Raw genomic sequence first — 17111 nt, 5'->3', positions numbered from 1 at the left:
GCAGGCCTGTGAAGAGGAGGCAGGGCCCAGGGTCAGGTCAGCTGACATCACCAAAAGGAAGCACCTGCTGTGGGAAGTGCATGTGACAGGTGATTTATTTCTGCCTTAGGTTCCCCAAAAGCCCCGTCTTATCTCTGCTTTGCAAGGCCTCCCGGGCCCAAACAGCAGAAAAACTCTGTTCCACTCAAGACAGGAGAGAACCATCTAAGTGACTGCCTGAATTTCCTTGGAAAATTTCCCTGGGAACACCATGAAGCAATTTGTCAGCCATCAAGTCCCCATCAAGTTACCTAAATTTTGAGTTACCCAGAAAGCAGTATCAAATCACCTTCAAAGGCATGGGTTTCAAGGATACAATCTGATGAGTTTTGGCAAACATCCACGCTTGTCTAAGCAAACTTATACCTTCCAAAATGCATCATTTCCATGGGTTTTGATCCTATTCGTTGAAAATACAAAACTGCAAGTCTTCCTAATCAGTGAGCCAGAACACTGACCCACATTAGTGAAGACCGGTGTCTGCTGGCTGGATTTTAACAGAAAACCTTTGCATAGTTGGTCGATAGAGTGGAAAGTGAGCCGGTGACTTAGTAATGCCTGTTCCCCACTTGGATCCACATATCTGTCTGAAGTGTCTTTATAGTCATTAAACCGAGGATCAAGAACCAGGCTTCTGAACTGTTGCCTCACAAAGTGTTAATCAAGACTTTCAAAAATAATGAAGCACATTTAATCACATTGCCACTCACAAAGAATATCATAATTAATATGTGGATGAGAGCAAAAAGATTATGTTGTTAATAAATAAGTTATTTTAAATATTGTTTATCTCTATCTTCTCCTTGTAAAATGTGTGTTTTGTCTATGTCTTATAATAGACACAGTGAGATAATACCGTAGGATACAGCAGACTCGTGGGCAAGGACTTGGATGCAGGTTGTTGGTTAGGGAGGTGGTTAGGGGAAGCAGGTGGAAAGCCTTGGGGAGGGAGACAGGGGTACACTAGGAATGGTCTGGCTCACTACCACAGAGGGTACATGAGGCATCACGTGGAATGTGTTCCAATTGTCCCATTGAGGGAGGGAGAAGCTAGGAAAATTTCCACTGGGACACTTGTCTTCTTTTGCTTGGGAGTTGCCCATGGATGTCAACTTCCCACCACTTCTGGGCTCTCCTGAACATTGGCTAAGCCAATGTTGGACTTTGGAACGGCATTGGAAGGCACTGAAAAAGCCTTAAGTCTAGCAAGCAGTGAGGAGTCAACACCGTGGCTGGAAGCTCTCACCTGTGTGGGAAGGAGCCACAGTTACTGTCACTGAGCTTAGCCGTGAGCTGAGGAGATGCGGGGTGACCATTTACAATGTTCGCTAGGAGGTCTGTGTTTGTAAATGTCTGACTGAAAATGTGCTGACACTGACTGGACATGACTAACCTGGAGGCTGTTCGGGAGGGTGTGGATCACCCAGGGACTGGGAATAACCGAATCCAAACTCTACCCTTGTTATTACCCGTGAAAGCATTGCTTTCCTTGGGGCGGTGCACAGCAGCAAGATGGCAATGCAGAGTTCCAGGAAGAGGAAGTTTGTGGCCGATGGGGAGCTGGCTGAAGATGGCTACTCCAGACTTGAGGTCTGAGTTACACCAGCCAGGACAGAAATCATTATCTTGGCTACCAGTACACAGAATGCTCTTGGTGAGAAGGGCTAGTGGATCTGGAAACTGCTGTGGTTCAGAAGGGGTTTGGTTTCCCTGATGATGGGGAGAGCTTTATGCTGAAAAGGTGGCCATGAGAGGTCTGGGGGCTATCACCCAGGCCCAGTCTTCATGTCACAGGCTCCTTCTTAGAAGGCCTTGCTGTGCAGAGGGCCTGCTCCAGTGAGTTCGGTGCATCATGGAGAGTAGGGCCAAGTGTTGTAATGTCCTGATGTCTGGGAAATTCCAAGGCCAGAGGGTTAAATCCAGGAAGTGTGAGGATGGCCTGATGATTCACAGTGGGGACCCGTTGACAATGCTGTGGGCCATGTGCTACTCAGACAGGGTGTGCTGGGTATCAAAGCGAAGATCGTGCTTCCCTGGGACCCAAGTGCCAAGACTGGCCTCAAGAAGCCCCTGCCTGAGCACATGAGCATTGTGGAACCCAAAGATGAGACATTGCCCACCACCCCCATGTTGGAACAGAAGTGGGGGAAGCCAGAGCCACCTGCGATGTTGCAACCTGTACTCACAGCATAATAGTGTCTCCTTGGCAGCTGGATATGGAGTCTGGATATTGCTTTGTAAATATCTTTAATAAAATCTTTGAAAAAAAAAAAGTGAAATTACACCTGCTCGTCCTAGCCACCATCCAGCCCTTCTCCCTGGCATCCAGCCCAGATTATTTTGTGGGTGAACTCAGTTAAATCGTTAAGGACCAGACCATAACCATGCTGCCTACTGTCCCAGAGCACAAAAAAATAGACCTACTATGTTCCTAAAAAGAAAAACTTGCTATTGAATTTATGGTCATTCCCTTTGGATTAGTTTTCAAATTTAATGTAACCCCAATCAAAGGGAAAGTTGTTTTGTCAGGATTGTTATGCCTTTCTTTTAAAAACTCCTAGAAGACACCCCTTAATGCCTTTGAATTTCATTTTTAATCTACTTAATTGAGGTATAATCTCCATTCCAATATATATATATATATATATATATATATATATATATATATATATATATATGCTGCATCCACTTAAAGCAGACACTTTGATGAAGTTGGTGGATGTTGGCACCTCTGGAAACAGCACCACGATTGACTTACAGAGTATTTCTACCACCTCCAGATGTTTCCTCATGGACCCCTGCAGTTCCCCATCACTCTGCCCCAGCCCCAGCAACCACTGATCTATTTTCTGTCACTGGAGGTTAACTTGAATTTTCTAGATTTTTCCATTAGTGGAATTATGCAGGATGCATTCTATGTGTCTGGCATCTTCTGCTTGGCACAATTATCTTGTTACTTATCCACGTGGTTTGTTCATGTTTATGACCAAGTACTTTTCCATTGTCCAGATAAACCACATTTTGTTCACCAGTTGTTGTGTCTTTTAGGTTGCTTCCAGGGTTTGACTATTACAATAAACAATGAACATTCGTGTATGAGTCTTTGTGGGTGTACATCAGTTTTCTATTGCTGCTGGAACAAATTACCACAAATGCAGTGCTTAAAACAATAGTCATTTATCACCCCACAATTCTGTATGCTGGAAGTCTGGATATACAGCATTGCTCACCAGGATCCTCTGGCTAGGGTTTTATAAGGTTGAAATCAAGGTGTTGGACATCTTTGGCTCTCATCTGGAAGCTCTTTGGGGAGAGTCCAAGTTCATCTGTTTCCTTTCAGCTGTAGGACTAAGGGAAGCTCCCAGCCCAGGCCAGTCTTTGTGCTTAGAGACTGCTCTCTGGTTCTTACTCATGGTCACCTACATCTCAAAGCATCAAAGGCACATCAAATCTTTCTTATAGTCAGAATCTCTCTGACTTCTCTTCTCCAGCTGGAGAAAATTCTCTGCTTTGAGGAGCTCATTTGCTTATTCTTGGCCTGTATGATACAGAATGATCTCCCTTAATTACATTTGCAAAACCCTTCTTGCCGTACTCATAGATTCCAAGGGATTTGAGTATGAACATCTCAAGTATGTTCATTTGAGTATGAACATCTCAAGTATGTTCATTTGAGTATGAACATCTCAAGTATGTTGAGTATGAACATTGAGTAGGCCATTCTGTATACCACAGGATATGTGTTTTAACTTATCTTGAGTTAAATACCATAGTGGAATGGCTACATTGCAAGGTAGGTGTGTATTTAACTTTACAAAAAAGAAATATGTCAGTTTGTATGTGAAAGTTCTATTTGTTCCATACCCTTGCTAGCACTTGGAATTGTCAGTATTTTTTATTTTAGCCATTCTAAATATGTAGTTTTAACTTGCATTTTCCTGATGACATGTGGTGTTAAGAACCTTTTCATGCGATTATTGGTTATTTGTATATATTCTTTTATAAACTATTTGAATATTTTGTCCATTTTTAAAAATCAGGTTCTTTATCTCCTTATGTCTGATTCTAAGTGTACTTTCTGTGTTCTGGGATTAAGTGGTTTGGGAGATATATGTATTAAGAACATTTTATTACAGTCTATGACTCAACCTTTCTATTATATTAACTCTAACTTTCCAAGAGCTAAACTTTTTAATTATGATAAATTTTTTTATCATTTTTTCTTTAACATTTATATTTTTTGTATTCTAAGTAATCTTTGGTCGCACTAAAGTTACAAAGATTTTTCGCCTACGTTTTCATGTAGATTTTTAGCATTTGTAACTTTACATTTAGGTGCATGATCCATTTCAAGTGAATTTTATGTATGGTGTAAGGTTGATGTTCTTTTTCTCTAATGGATGCCCAGTAGTTACATTTGTTGAACTTCCTTTGTTCTTACTGATTTGCTTTGCCATCTTTGTCAAAAAGCAGTTGAAAATATATGTGTGGGTCTATTTCTGGACTGTATATCCTGTTTCATTGTTTATTCTTTTGCCAACACCTCCTTGTGTGATTACTGCAGATTAGAGTATGATTTGAAATCATGTGCAAATATTCCAATTTTGTTTACCTTAAAAAAATTGCTTTCAGGATGCCTGAGTGGGTCAGTCAGTTAAGCATCCACCTTTGGCTCTGGTCCTGATCCCAGGATCCTAAGATGGAAATCCACACTGGGCTCCTTGCTCAGGAGGGAGCCTACTTCTCCCTTTGCCTGCCCTTCCTGCTTCTTATGCTTGCTCTCTCTCTTTCTCTTTCTCTCTGGCAAATAAATAAAATCTTTTAAAAAATTGCATTAGCTATTGTAGGTCATTTATAGTTCCACATGTGTTTCACAATTACCTGGTGAATTTCTATAAAAAAAATCCTGTTGGAATTTTTACTAGCATAGCTTTGAATCTGTAGATAAGTTTGGGGACAACTGACATTTCAAGTTTGTATTCAGACTTTCAATTCAGAAATGGTATATGGCTCGATTTAATCAATGTTCTGTAGTCTTTATTGCAGAAGACTTGCTGTCCTTTGTTCTATTTATGCCAAGGTATTTTATGTTTAACAACACCATTTTATGTGAGATTTAAAATTTTTCATTTTCTAATTATTCGTTCTCAAAATATAGTTGGTTTTTATATATTATTCCTCTATCCTTTGACTTTGCTAGCTTCTCTTCTTGGTCTGAGCAATTGTTTTGTAGATTACTTGGAATTTTTTATGTAAACAATTATATAAATTTGTATACAAATTGTTTTATTCCTCCTTTACGTATTTTATTTCATTTTTATTTTAATTTTATGTGTATTTTATTTTACTTTATATTTATTTATTTATTATCTTACTGCAATGGCAGGAACTACCAGTGTCATTGAATAAAAGTGGCAGAAGAAATCATTCTTGCCCAGTCTTGGGGGAAAGTGTTCACTATTTGTTTCACCATTAAGAATGATTTTATTTTTATTTTGTTTTATTTTTTAAAAGGTTTTTATTTATTTATTTGAGAGAAAGAGAGAGTGAGAGAGCACAAGTGGGGTTAGGGGCAGAGGGAGAGGGAGAAGCAGACTCCCCACTGAGCAGGGAGTCTAACATGGGGCTCGATGCCTGGACCCGGGGATCATGACCCTAGACAAAGGCAGATGTTTAACCGACTGAACCACCCAGGTGTCCCTGGGTGATTTTAAATGTAGATTTTCTATAAGGAACTTTAAAAAAGTTCCCCGGTATTCCTAGTTTGCTGGAAGTTTTTTTTTTTAATTATTATTTTTTTATTATTGAAGTACAGTTAACATACACTGTTATATTAGTTTCAGGTACACAACATAGTAATATGACAATGCTATGCATCACTCAGGGCTCAGCTTAAGAACTGGAGTCACCACCTGCCACCATACAATGTTATATTAGTGACTATATTCCCTATGCTGTACTTTTCACTTCTGTGGCTTATATATTTTATAAGTGGAAGTTTGTACCTTTTATAAGTGGAAGTTTCTCCTTCACCTGTTTTGCCCATCCACTTACCCTTGGACAATCACTGATTTGTTCTCTGTATTTAAGTGTCTGTTTCTGGTGGGGGGAGGGTTGCTTGTTTACTTGTTTTGTTTTTTAGATTCCACATATAATACATTTAAGCGAAATCATATGATACTTGTCTTTGATTTATTTCACTTAACATGATAACCTCTAGGACCATCCATATTGTCACAAATGGCAAGATCTCATTTTTATGGCTGAGTAATATTCCATTGTATGTACATACCACATCTTCTTTATTCATTCATCTAGTGATGGGCATTTGGAATATTTCCATATCTTATAAAAATGCTGTAATAAACATAGAAAGATAGGGTGCACATAACTTTCTGGATTAGTGTTTTCCTTTACTTTGGGTAAGTGCCCAGTGGTGGAATTATTGGATCATATGGTATTTCTATGTTTAACGTTTTGAGGAAACTCCATATTGTTTTCTACATTCCTACCAACAGAGCACAAGGGTTCCCTTTTCTTCACATCCTCACCCATATTTATTTTCTCTTGTCTTTTCAATACCAGCCATTCTGACTGGTATGAGGTAGTATCTCACTGTGGTTTTGATTTGTTATTTCCCTGATGTCGAGTATGTTGAGCACTTTTTCATGTGTCTGTTGGTCAATTGCATGTTCACGTCTTCCACCCATTTCTTGATTGGATTATTTATTCTTTGGGTGTTGAGTTTGATTAATTCTATATAGCTTTTGGAAACTAGCCCTTTATCTGATATGTCATTCACAAATATCTTCTCCCATTCTGTCAGTTGTCTTTTGGTTTTGTTGATTGTTTCCTTAGCTATGCAAAAGCTTTTGATCTTGATGAAGTACCTATAGTTGATTTTTTCCATTGCTTCCCTTGCCTTTGGCAATGTTTCTAGGAAGAAGTTTCTGCTCCTGAGGTCAAAGAGGTTGCTGCCTGGGTTCTCTTCCAAGGACTTTTTTTTTTTTTTTATTTGACAGAGAGAGAGAGAGATCACAAGCAGACAGAGAGGCAGGCAGAGAGAGTGGGGGAAAAAGGCTCCCTGCTGAGCAGAGAGCCTGATGTGGGTCTCCATCCCAGGACCCTGAGATCATGACCTGAGCTGAAGGCAGAGGCTCAAACCACTGAGCCACCCAGGCGCCCCTGTCCTCAAGGATTTTGATGGATTCCTGTTTTACATTTTTAAACACACAAGGGTGAGTTCTTTATATATTTTCTGAGTTGTGTGAGTTCCTTATATATTTTGGATATTAACCATTTATCAGATATATCATTTGCAAATATCTTCTGCCATTCAGTAGGTTTTCTCTTCATTTTGTTGATGGTTTCCTTTGCTGTGCAAAAGCTTTTTATTTTGGTGCAGTCTCAATAGTTTATTTTGTTTTGTCTTCCTTGCCTCAGGAGACGTATCTAGAAAGAAGTTTCTATAGTTGATGTCAGAAACATTATTGCTTCTGCTGTCTTCTAGGGTTTTTATGGTTTCAGGTCTTATATTTAAGTCTTTAATCCATTTTGAGGGGTGTGTGGGTGGGTGGGTGCATGGGTGTGTGTATGGTGTAAGAAAGTGGTCCAGTTTCATTCTCTTGCACATAGATGTCCAGTTTTCCCAAAACCATTTGTTGAAGAGACAGTCTTTTCTCCATTGTATATTCTTGGCTCCTTGTCACAGATTAATTGACCATCTAAACATGGGTTTATTTCTGGGTTCTCTATTGTGTTCTATTGATCTATGTGTCTATTTTTGTGTCAGTGCCAAACTGTTTTGATTACCACAGCATTATAGTATAGTTTGAAGTCTGAGTTTGTGATACCTCCAGCTTTGTTCTTTTTTCTCAAGATTGCTTTGGCTATTCAGGGTCTTTTGTAGTACCATAGACATTTTAGGATTATTTGTTTTAGTTCTGTGAAAAATGCTGTTGGTATTTTGATATGGATTGTACTAAATGTGTAGATTGTTTTGGGGTGCCTAGTTGGCTTAGTCAGTTGGGCTTCTGACTCTGGCTCAGGTTGTGATCTCAAGGTCCTGGGATCAAGCCCTGATCTGCTTCTTCCTCTCCCTCTCCCTGTTCATGCTCTTGGTCTCGGAAATAAATAAATAAAATCTAAAAGCAGAAATCTGTAGATTGTTTTGATTAGTGTAGACCTTTGAACAATATTAATTCCTCCACTCCATGAGCATGGTATATCTTTCCATTTGTTTATGTCATCGTCAATTTCTTTCACCAAAGTCTTAAGAGTCTTCCGAGCTTTGAGAGAACTGCAGCCACGTGGGCATGGTAGTGGGTGGAGCTGGCACTCTTCCTGGATGTCTGCAATGAGCCAATGCCACAGCTGTGAGGGCACCAAAGGGAAGAGCTTGCTCCATGGGTAGCTGGCTAAGAGTTGTGGCTGCAGGAATTATGGGTACACTGTGGGTTCTTTCCCCAGGGTAGGGGTTGCTTTGGAGAGGCACTGGATGGGGGCTGCTGCCAGGGTGGCCTGGTAGTAGATACTTAGGAGAGGCACCTGCCAAGGGCGTACAGGTTGGGTGGAGGGTTGCGGTGGCTCTGCAGGGAAATGAGGGAGAGTTGCTAGCGGGGAGTTGCTAGCAGGGTGAATGGAGAATGGAGAACTGGCTCCTGCAATAATTCAGGTAACTGGGGCTTAGAGGGCAAGAATGCTGAAAGGTTTTTGTTTTTTTTTAAATCATGTATAAATATTAAATTTTGCCAAATGCTCTTTCTACATTTGTTGAAATTATCATTAGTTTTTTCTGCTTTATTCTGTTACTATGGAGAATTACAGTGATTGATATTTAAATTTAAATTAAATGTCTTTATTAGATTTTGCTGATTTTAGAAGATTAGTTGGGAAGTGTTAACCTCCTCTATTTTGCAAAAGGGTTTGTGTAAGATTGGTCCTATTTCTTCCTTTCAATTGTAGTAGCAGTCACCAGTGAACCATCTGGGCCTTGAGTTTTCTCTGTTGGAAGGTTTTTAACTACCAATTCCATTTCATTAATAGATGGTTAGGACTATTCAGATTTTGTTACAGCTTTGTGTTAATTTTGGCAAGTTGTTATTTTCAAAGCTGTTCGTCTACTTCTCTTTTTATCTTGATCAGTCTGTTAAATATTTATCAATTTTGCTGACCTTTCCGAAGAACCAAAAGAAGTTCTTATGGAGCAGACGTGAACCCAACCAACAGAGAAGAGCCCAGGCTCTTCCAGGCTCAGTGGCCATGGAGCTTCATGCAAAGCAAACCAACGGAGCCCAGCTCAGGTCAGCCAATTGCCAGCCAGTCTACAGATACAGGAGTGAGAATAGGTGATGACTGTTTCCAGTAACTGAATTCTGGAGGTGGTATGTCAAGCAGCTATGGCTGGCTGATACAGTTTACAGGTATTGCTCTTTGTTTAACCAGTTCCCTACTGATGGACATTCAACAAAGTGAACTACTCCAAACAAAGCTTGGCTCATCTTTAGAAAGAACTTCTGTAAGACTTATCTGTAGAGGAACCGTAGAATCACAGGTTTTGCACATTTAAACTTTTATTTAATTTATTTTGTTTATTTACTTTTTTAGGGAGAGAGAACATGTGCTCAAGTTGGGGGCAGCAGAGGGGCAGAAGGAGAGGGAATCTTTTTTTTTTTTTTTTAATTTTGTTTATTTATTTGACAGAGAGAGATCACAAGTAGGCAGAGAGGCAGGCAGAGAGAGAGGGAGAAGCAGGCTCTCTGCTCAGCAGAGAGCCTGACTCGGGACTCGACCCCAGGACCCTGAGATCATGACCTGAGCTGAAGGCAGAGGCTTAACCCACTGAGCCACCCAGGTGCCCCAAGAGGGAGAGAATCTTAATCAGTCTCCATGCTCAGCGTGATCCTAACTTGCGGCTGGTTCTCATGACCCTGAGATCATGACCTGAGCCAAAGTCAAGAGTAGGACACTTAACCAACTGAGCCACCCAGGTGCCCCACATTGAAACATTTTAAATAATATTCTTGCATTATGCTCATCAAAGCTATGCTGATTCACATTCCCTCCAGCAGTTTATAAGCATCTGTGTTTCCTCATAGTTTCCAACACTAAAGGTTAAAATCCTTAATTTTCATAGCCTTAATAAATGGAATATAATATCTATTTAATTTGCATTTCCCTGAACATTGCAAAGGCTTAATAGTTTCCATGTATGCATTGGCTGCTTACATTTCTTCTCTGAATTGCCCCTTCATGTTCTTTGTTCACTTCTATAATAAATACTTCGTCTTTCCTGAATTGTAAGATATTCTTTTTTTTTTAATGTTTTTTTTTATTTTTTTTAAAGATTTTATTTATTTATTTGACAGAGAGAGAGATCACAAGTAGGCAGAGAGGCAGGCAGAGAGAGAGAGAGAGGAGGAAGCAGGCTCCCTGCTGAGCAGAGAGCCTGATGCGGGACTCGATCCCAGGACCCTGAGATCATGACCTGAGCTGAAGGCAGAGGCTTAACCCACTGAGCCACCCAGGCGCCCGATATTCTTTTTTTTTTTTTTAATATCATTTATTTATTTGAGAGAAAGAGAGCATGAGCAGGGGGATGGGCTGAGGGAGAGAGAAGCAGACTCCCCTGCTAGTCCGGGAAGTGGGGCTCGATCCCAGGACCTTGGGGTCACCTGAGCCAAAGGCAGACACTTCCCTGACTGAGCCACCCAGCTGCCCCAAAGATATTCTTATATATTCTTCATATTACCCTTTTATCTGTTAAAAATATTACAGAAACATTAATTTGAGGGTTTTAAAAAATTTTATAGTATCTTTTGCTGGTGAGAAGTTTAAAGCAGTTAAATCTGCTCAGTTTTTTTCTTTATATCTACTAGATTTCCCTAGGAATGACTTTCCCAGCCAAAAAGTACTTTAAAAATTGTATCATATTTACTTCTGTTATTTTTATAATACTTTTTATTGTTTTACATCTTTAAGTCATAAAGACATTAGTTTGGGGTTATTATATTGAGTTACACACAAGGCTCCGTTTCCAAAGAACAGGTAATTATTCCGATTGTTTTTATCAAATACTCCATTACTACTTCCTCTTTAATTTGGAATGTCAAGTTAAGACTAAATTTATGAGTTGTTTCTAGAATTTTCATCCAGTTCCGCTGATCTCTCATAGTCTTCTGTTAATACAATATTTTTTTTAAAGATTTTATTTATTTATTTGACAGGCAGAGATCACAAGTAGGCAGAGAGGCAGGCAGAGAGAGAGGAGAAAGCAGGCTCCCTGCTGAGCAGGAAGCCCAACATGGGGCTCGATCCCGGGACGCTGGGATCAGGACCTGAGCCGAAGGCAGCGGCCTTAACCCACTGAGCCACCCAGGCACCCCTGTTAATACAATATTGTTTGATTGCTGATTTCTTAAGCCATATTTCGGTATTCCCAGGCAAAATACTTCCAATTGCTCTTCAGATCTTTTTTTTTTCTTGACATTTACACTTCCGGATGAACTTAATAATATTAACAGATTTGTAACAATATCTCTGTTGATTTTGTTTGGGATTGCATCAAATATATAGATTAATTTGGAGAGAATCATGGTCTAATAGCTTTGGGTCATTACACGTGATTTACACCTTGATTTTTAGAAGTCCTTATTTTAATGATAATTTGTGAAAATTATTTGGTTTTCTCCATGTAGGTTTTGCACAGTTCCTGTTAGCTTTAGTCTTAGAGTTTGTTTTCGTCGTTCTGAAGTGAAGCTATTTCATGAAAATCTTTTTTCTGATGTATGAGGCCAAAACTAAGGTTAATAACATTTATGATGTGATTCCATTTTTGTAAAGACTATATCTGTGTATGTGAATATCTGTATATATAGAAAAATCTTTGAGTATAATTGCTTATTTCACTCTTTATCTCAACTAGGTCGATCTCTTCTGGAGTGGAAGCCGTATTTTGATGACTTACATGTAACACCTACATAGAACTGGGAACATATCAATAGCTCAAAACACCATTGTAAAATGAATGAATGAATGAGATAAAGGGATATCGAATGACCTACATAGAAAGGATAAGTATCTTTTCCTTAACTTCTTTCTGTATTTTCTGATTTTTCTCTTGTGATCATGTATTATCTTGTACCTTGAAAAAAATAAAGGAGATGATTTTACTTGGAAGAAGAAGAAAACTGTAATGAAAGAGCACCATAGAATATCTCCTATAACATTTGGAATTTTTTAAAATTTCTTTTAAAATTCCAGTATAATTAACATACGGTGGTGTTATATTAGCTTCAGGTGAACAATATAGTGAATCAACAATTCCATACATTACTCAGTGATTATCACAGTCAGTGTACTCTTAATCTCCATCACCTATATCATCCCTCCTTCCACTCACCTCCCCTCTGGTAACTGTCCATTTGTTCTCTATAGTTAACAGTCGGGGTTTTTTGTTTGTTTTCTTGTTTGTCTCTTTTTCCTTTGTGTGTCTCATTTCTTAAATCCCACATATGAATGAAATCATATGGTTTTTGTCTTTCTCAGACTGACTTCTTTCACTTAATAATATTCTCTAGCTCCACCCATGTTGTTGCAAATGGCAAGATTTCATTTTTTATGGCTGAGTAATATCCCATTGTATATATACACTGCATCTTTTTTTTTTTTTAAGATTTTATTTATTGGTTTGACAGACAGAGATCACAAGTAGACAGAGAGGCAGGCAGAGAAGTGGGGGGGTGGAGCAGGCTCCTCACTGAGCAGAGAGCCCGATGCAGGGCTCGATCCCACAACCCTGAGATCATGACCTGAGCCGAAGGCAGAGATTTAACCCACTGAACCACCCAGGTGCCCCATACACCATATCTTCTTTATCCATTCCTCTACTGATGGACACTTGGGCTGCTTCCATATCTTGGTTATGGTAAATAATGCCGTAATAAATATAAGAGTGCATAGATCTTTTTAAATTAACGTTTTCATTTTCTTTGTGTAAGTACCCAGTGGGGGAATTTGGACTACATAATAATTCTATGTTTATTTTTTTAAAAATATTCTTTTGTTTATTTGTTTGAGAGAGAGAGTGAGAGAATGAGTGAGAGCATGAGCAGGGAGAGAGGCAGAGGGAGAAGCAGACTCCCCCAATGTGGGGCTCAATCCCAGGACCCTGAGATCATGACCTGAGCCAAAGGAAGACATTTAACAGAGTGAGCCACCCAGGTGCCCCTATTTTTAATTTTTTGAACAAATTCTCTACTGTTTTCTAGAGGGGCTGTACAAGTTTACAATCCCACCAACAGTGCAGGAGGTTTCCTTTTTCTCCATGTCCTCGCCAACACTTGTTTCTTATGGGTTTGATTTCAGCTATTCTGAGAGGTGTGAACTGACATCTCATTGTGGTTTTGATTTGCATTTCCCTGATGATGAATGATGTTGAGCTAAAATGTCCATATCACCCAAAGCAATCTATGTGTTTAACACAATCCCTATCAAAATGCCAACAGCATTTGTCACAGAACGAGAACAAATAATCCTAAAATGTGTGTGGAACCCCCAAAGATCCTGAATAGCCAAAGTAATCTTGAGAAAGAATAGACCTGGAGATATCACGACCCCAGATCTCAAGATATACTATAAAGCTGTAGCAATCAGAACAACATGGTATTGGCACAAAAAAAACACATACATCAATGGAACAGAACAGAGAGCCCAGATATAAACCCACAGTTGTATATTCAATTTCTCTTAGACAAAGAAGGCAAGGATTTGTGATGGGAAAAAGTCTTCAACAGATGGTGTTGGGAAACTGGACAGCTACATGTAAAAGAATGAAACTGGACAACTTTCTTCCATCATATACAAAAAATAAACTCAAAATGGATTAAAGACCTAAACGTGAGACCTGAAACCATAAAAATCTTAGAGGAGAGCATAGGCCATAATATCTCTGATATTGGCCGTAGCAACATTTTTTCTAGACATGTCTTCTGAGGCAAGGGGAATAAAAGCAAAAATAAACATTGGGACTACACCAGGATAAAAAGCTTTTTGCACAGTGAAGGAAACAACCAACAAAACGCAAAGACAACCTATTGAATGGTAGAAGATATTTACAAATGACAGCTCCTAGAAGGAGCTGTTACACTACTTGTAAATTTAGAAAAAAGAAGCAAATGTGTAGACTCTAAACATGGCTAGGGAGGCAGGTGGTTCACCCCTCCAGATGACTGGTCATTCCGATTTTAGAGGCTTGGTCTTGCCATCTGAAAAATGGGCTTATTTTTGCCTTGCCTCTGCCTGTGTCTGATCCTGCCAGATTGGATGAGGTTGGGTTTGCCTGTGCTGGGCTCCAGGGGCCAGCACAGTCAGGAAGCATCAGAGGGGAGCTAGGGAAAGTAATTCTTCAGTCCCTGAGGTTTTTTTTATATTATAATGATATATGGTATATGCGGCTACAATGCCCAGGGCGCACTCATGGGGAGGATAGACCAGGAAGCTCTGAGGGCCGGCAGGGCCCCCAGGTCTGTAATATATGCAGCTGGCAGAGGAGAACACTGACCCCATTTCCTCCCGAGAATAGAGGGCTATGACCCTGGAGTCCTGGTTTGCATGTAAATAATGAGCCAGGGTACCACTTGGCTGCTTGCATCGTTCAGGACAGAGTGAGACAAGAGCGAGAAAGACAAATTAGAAAAATATGAGGGCACCACTTATAGATCTGTGCAAAGAAGGATAATTCATCAGCTTAATTTTGCTTTCTCTAGAAACACAGTCCAGTATTCCCATGTTTCTATACCTGAGGTAGGGAAAAAAAAATTCTTGAGATGATGATTATCAAGTAATGAAAAATTAATAATAAGCTCCTCAGGAGGAAGACTGATGCATCGATTACAGCTTTTGACAGTGGAGCGCTTTGCAACCCTGTCTGGCACGAAGCTGTCACCCCAGGATGATCTGACCCCATTGGGAGCACCTGGGGAAGGCCCCCGAGGGTGTGTGACTCGGCAAAGTTGGGCTTTCTCTCTAAGCCTGGTTACAAGCAGCAACCTAGGGCCGGCTGAACCTGAAGGCTCCTGGTTTGCTTTTTCAAACACGTGAAGGACAGAGAGCCCTTTGTGGGCCCTGTATTTCCCATGCTAGGTCAGAGCACAGGGCCAGGGCAGGATCACGACCTCCACGGATGCTTTCCCTGACACTTAAAAAAATTTTTTTTTTAACTGACAATTTTTAGAGCAGTTTTAGGCCCACAGCTAAATGGGAAAGGTACAGAGATTTCCCACCTGCTCCGAGCCTCCCTCCCACACACACAGCATCCCCCCTATCATTAATGTTCCCCACTGAGTAGTACATTTGTTACAATCGATGAACATATGAACACCAAATCGATGACATATAAACACCAAAGTCTTTTTTTTTTAGGGTTTGCACTTGGTGTTGCACATTTTCTAGGTTTAGATGAATATATAATGACACTTATCCCTCGTTAGCAGTGTCATATGAAACAGCTCCACTGCCCTCAAAATCCTCTGTGATCCCCTGTTCATCTCTCCCCCACTCCCCAAACCCCTGGAACTCACTGGTCTTTTAACCATCTCTATAGTTTCACCTTTTCCAGAACATCATATAGTTGGGATCATATGGTATGTGGCTTTTTCAGATTGGCTTCTTTTGCTCAGTAACAGGCCCTTAAGTTGTTCCCAGGTTTTCGCATGGTTTCATAGCTCACCTCTTCTGAGTTCCATCATCTGGATGTATCACAGTTTATTTATCCATTTACCTCCTGAAAGACATCTTGGTTACTTCCAAATTTTGTTCATTACGAATACAGCTGTTATCAACATCTGTGTGTGGGTTTTGTTTTCAATTATGTTTTCAGATCCTTTGGGCAAATACCAAGGGGCATGATTGCTGGATTGCATGGCAAGGATATCTTTAGTTTTGCAAGAAATTGCCCAATCGTCCTCTGGAATGGCTCTACCATTTGCATTCCCACCAGCAAGGAAGGTGAACTTCTGTTGCTCCACATCCTTGCTAGCATTTGGTGCTGTCCGGCTCTCAGATTCTGGCCATCTTAATGCTATGTAGTGGTATCTTGCTTCACCTTCCTCTTTTTTTTTTTTAAAAATTATGGAAACAATAAACATATACATGAGTAGGTGGGAAAGTATGATATTCCCTTCTCCCTTCATGGCCAGTTTGCTTCATCCCATTTCTACTTGTACCTCTTCCTCTTTCCATGGTCACGGACTGGGGAATTGGGTGTCTTGGGGAGAAATCTCACCATGTGCGAGATTCCAGAACCCAGAGAGCCAAGCCTGAGTCATGACAGGACAATAAACTCGTCAAAGCAAGGGAACGAGGGGAAACCAGGCTAGAGAAGAAAAACCTGAGAAGCAGCAAGAGCCATCTTTAAATTTCAGCAAGACAATTAAGGAACAGGAAAAAAAAAAAAAGCTTGGGAACTCCAGGGAGACAAATTTGGTGCATAACTTCAGGAAAGATGCTCAAAGTACAGAAAATAGTATGGAAAGGTATTCACCAAATGCTGATACCTCTGAGGGTGGGGGCTGGGGCCAGCACTAAGGAGTTGTGGTCCAAGGACACTTTAGCCTCTCTCACTGGAGTTTAGTTCTCTCTCACTGGAGATGCGTCTGGCTGGAGCTGCTGCACACAGCACAATTACCCATTCTGGACAGTGGAAAAACCACCGGGAGCTCACTGAAATACAGAAATCATGGCCTACCAGGTGTGAAGGAGGGCCCAGCAGATTTTTAAAAAATTTCATAATATTGGGGCGCCTGGGTGGTTAAGCCGCTGCCTTCAGCTCAGGTCATGATCTCAGGGTCCTGAGATCGAGTCCCGCATCAGGATCTCCGCCCAGCGGGGAGCCTGCTTCCTCCTCTCTCTCTCTCTCTCTGCCTGCCTCTCTGCCTACTTGTGATCTCTCTGTCAAATAAATAAATAAAATCTTAAAAAAAAAATTTCATAATATTTACATCTTGATTGGATATTGGATGATATTAGGACATTATTAACGTCCAACAGATGTATGAAAAAATGCTCAACATCAC

General features: G+C 40.3%; 1 pseudogene; it reads left to right on the top strand.

Annotated features, from left to right (window-relative positions):
* Window positions 1-1551: 1551 nt before the first annotated feature.
* On the top strand, window positions 1552-2232 carry LOC132004860 (small ribosomal subunit protein uS3-like; annotated as a pseudogene).
* Window positions 2233-17111: the final 14879 nt, after the last annotated feature.

This window comes from Mustela nigripes, chromosome 17 (assembly GCF_022355385.1).
Source record: "Mustela nigripes isolate SB6536 chromosome 17, MUSNIG.SB6536, whole genome shotgun sequence".
NCBI lineage: Eukaryota > Metazoa > Chordata > Mammalia > Carnivora > Mustelidae > Mustela > Mustela nigripes.
Note: the sequence above shows the minus strand (reverse complement) of the source record. Positions and strands in the feature narration are given on the sequence as shown.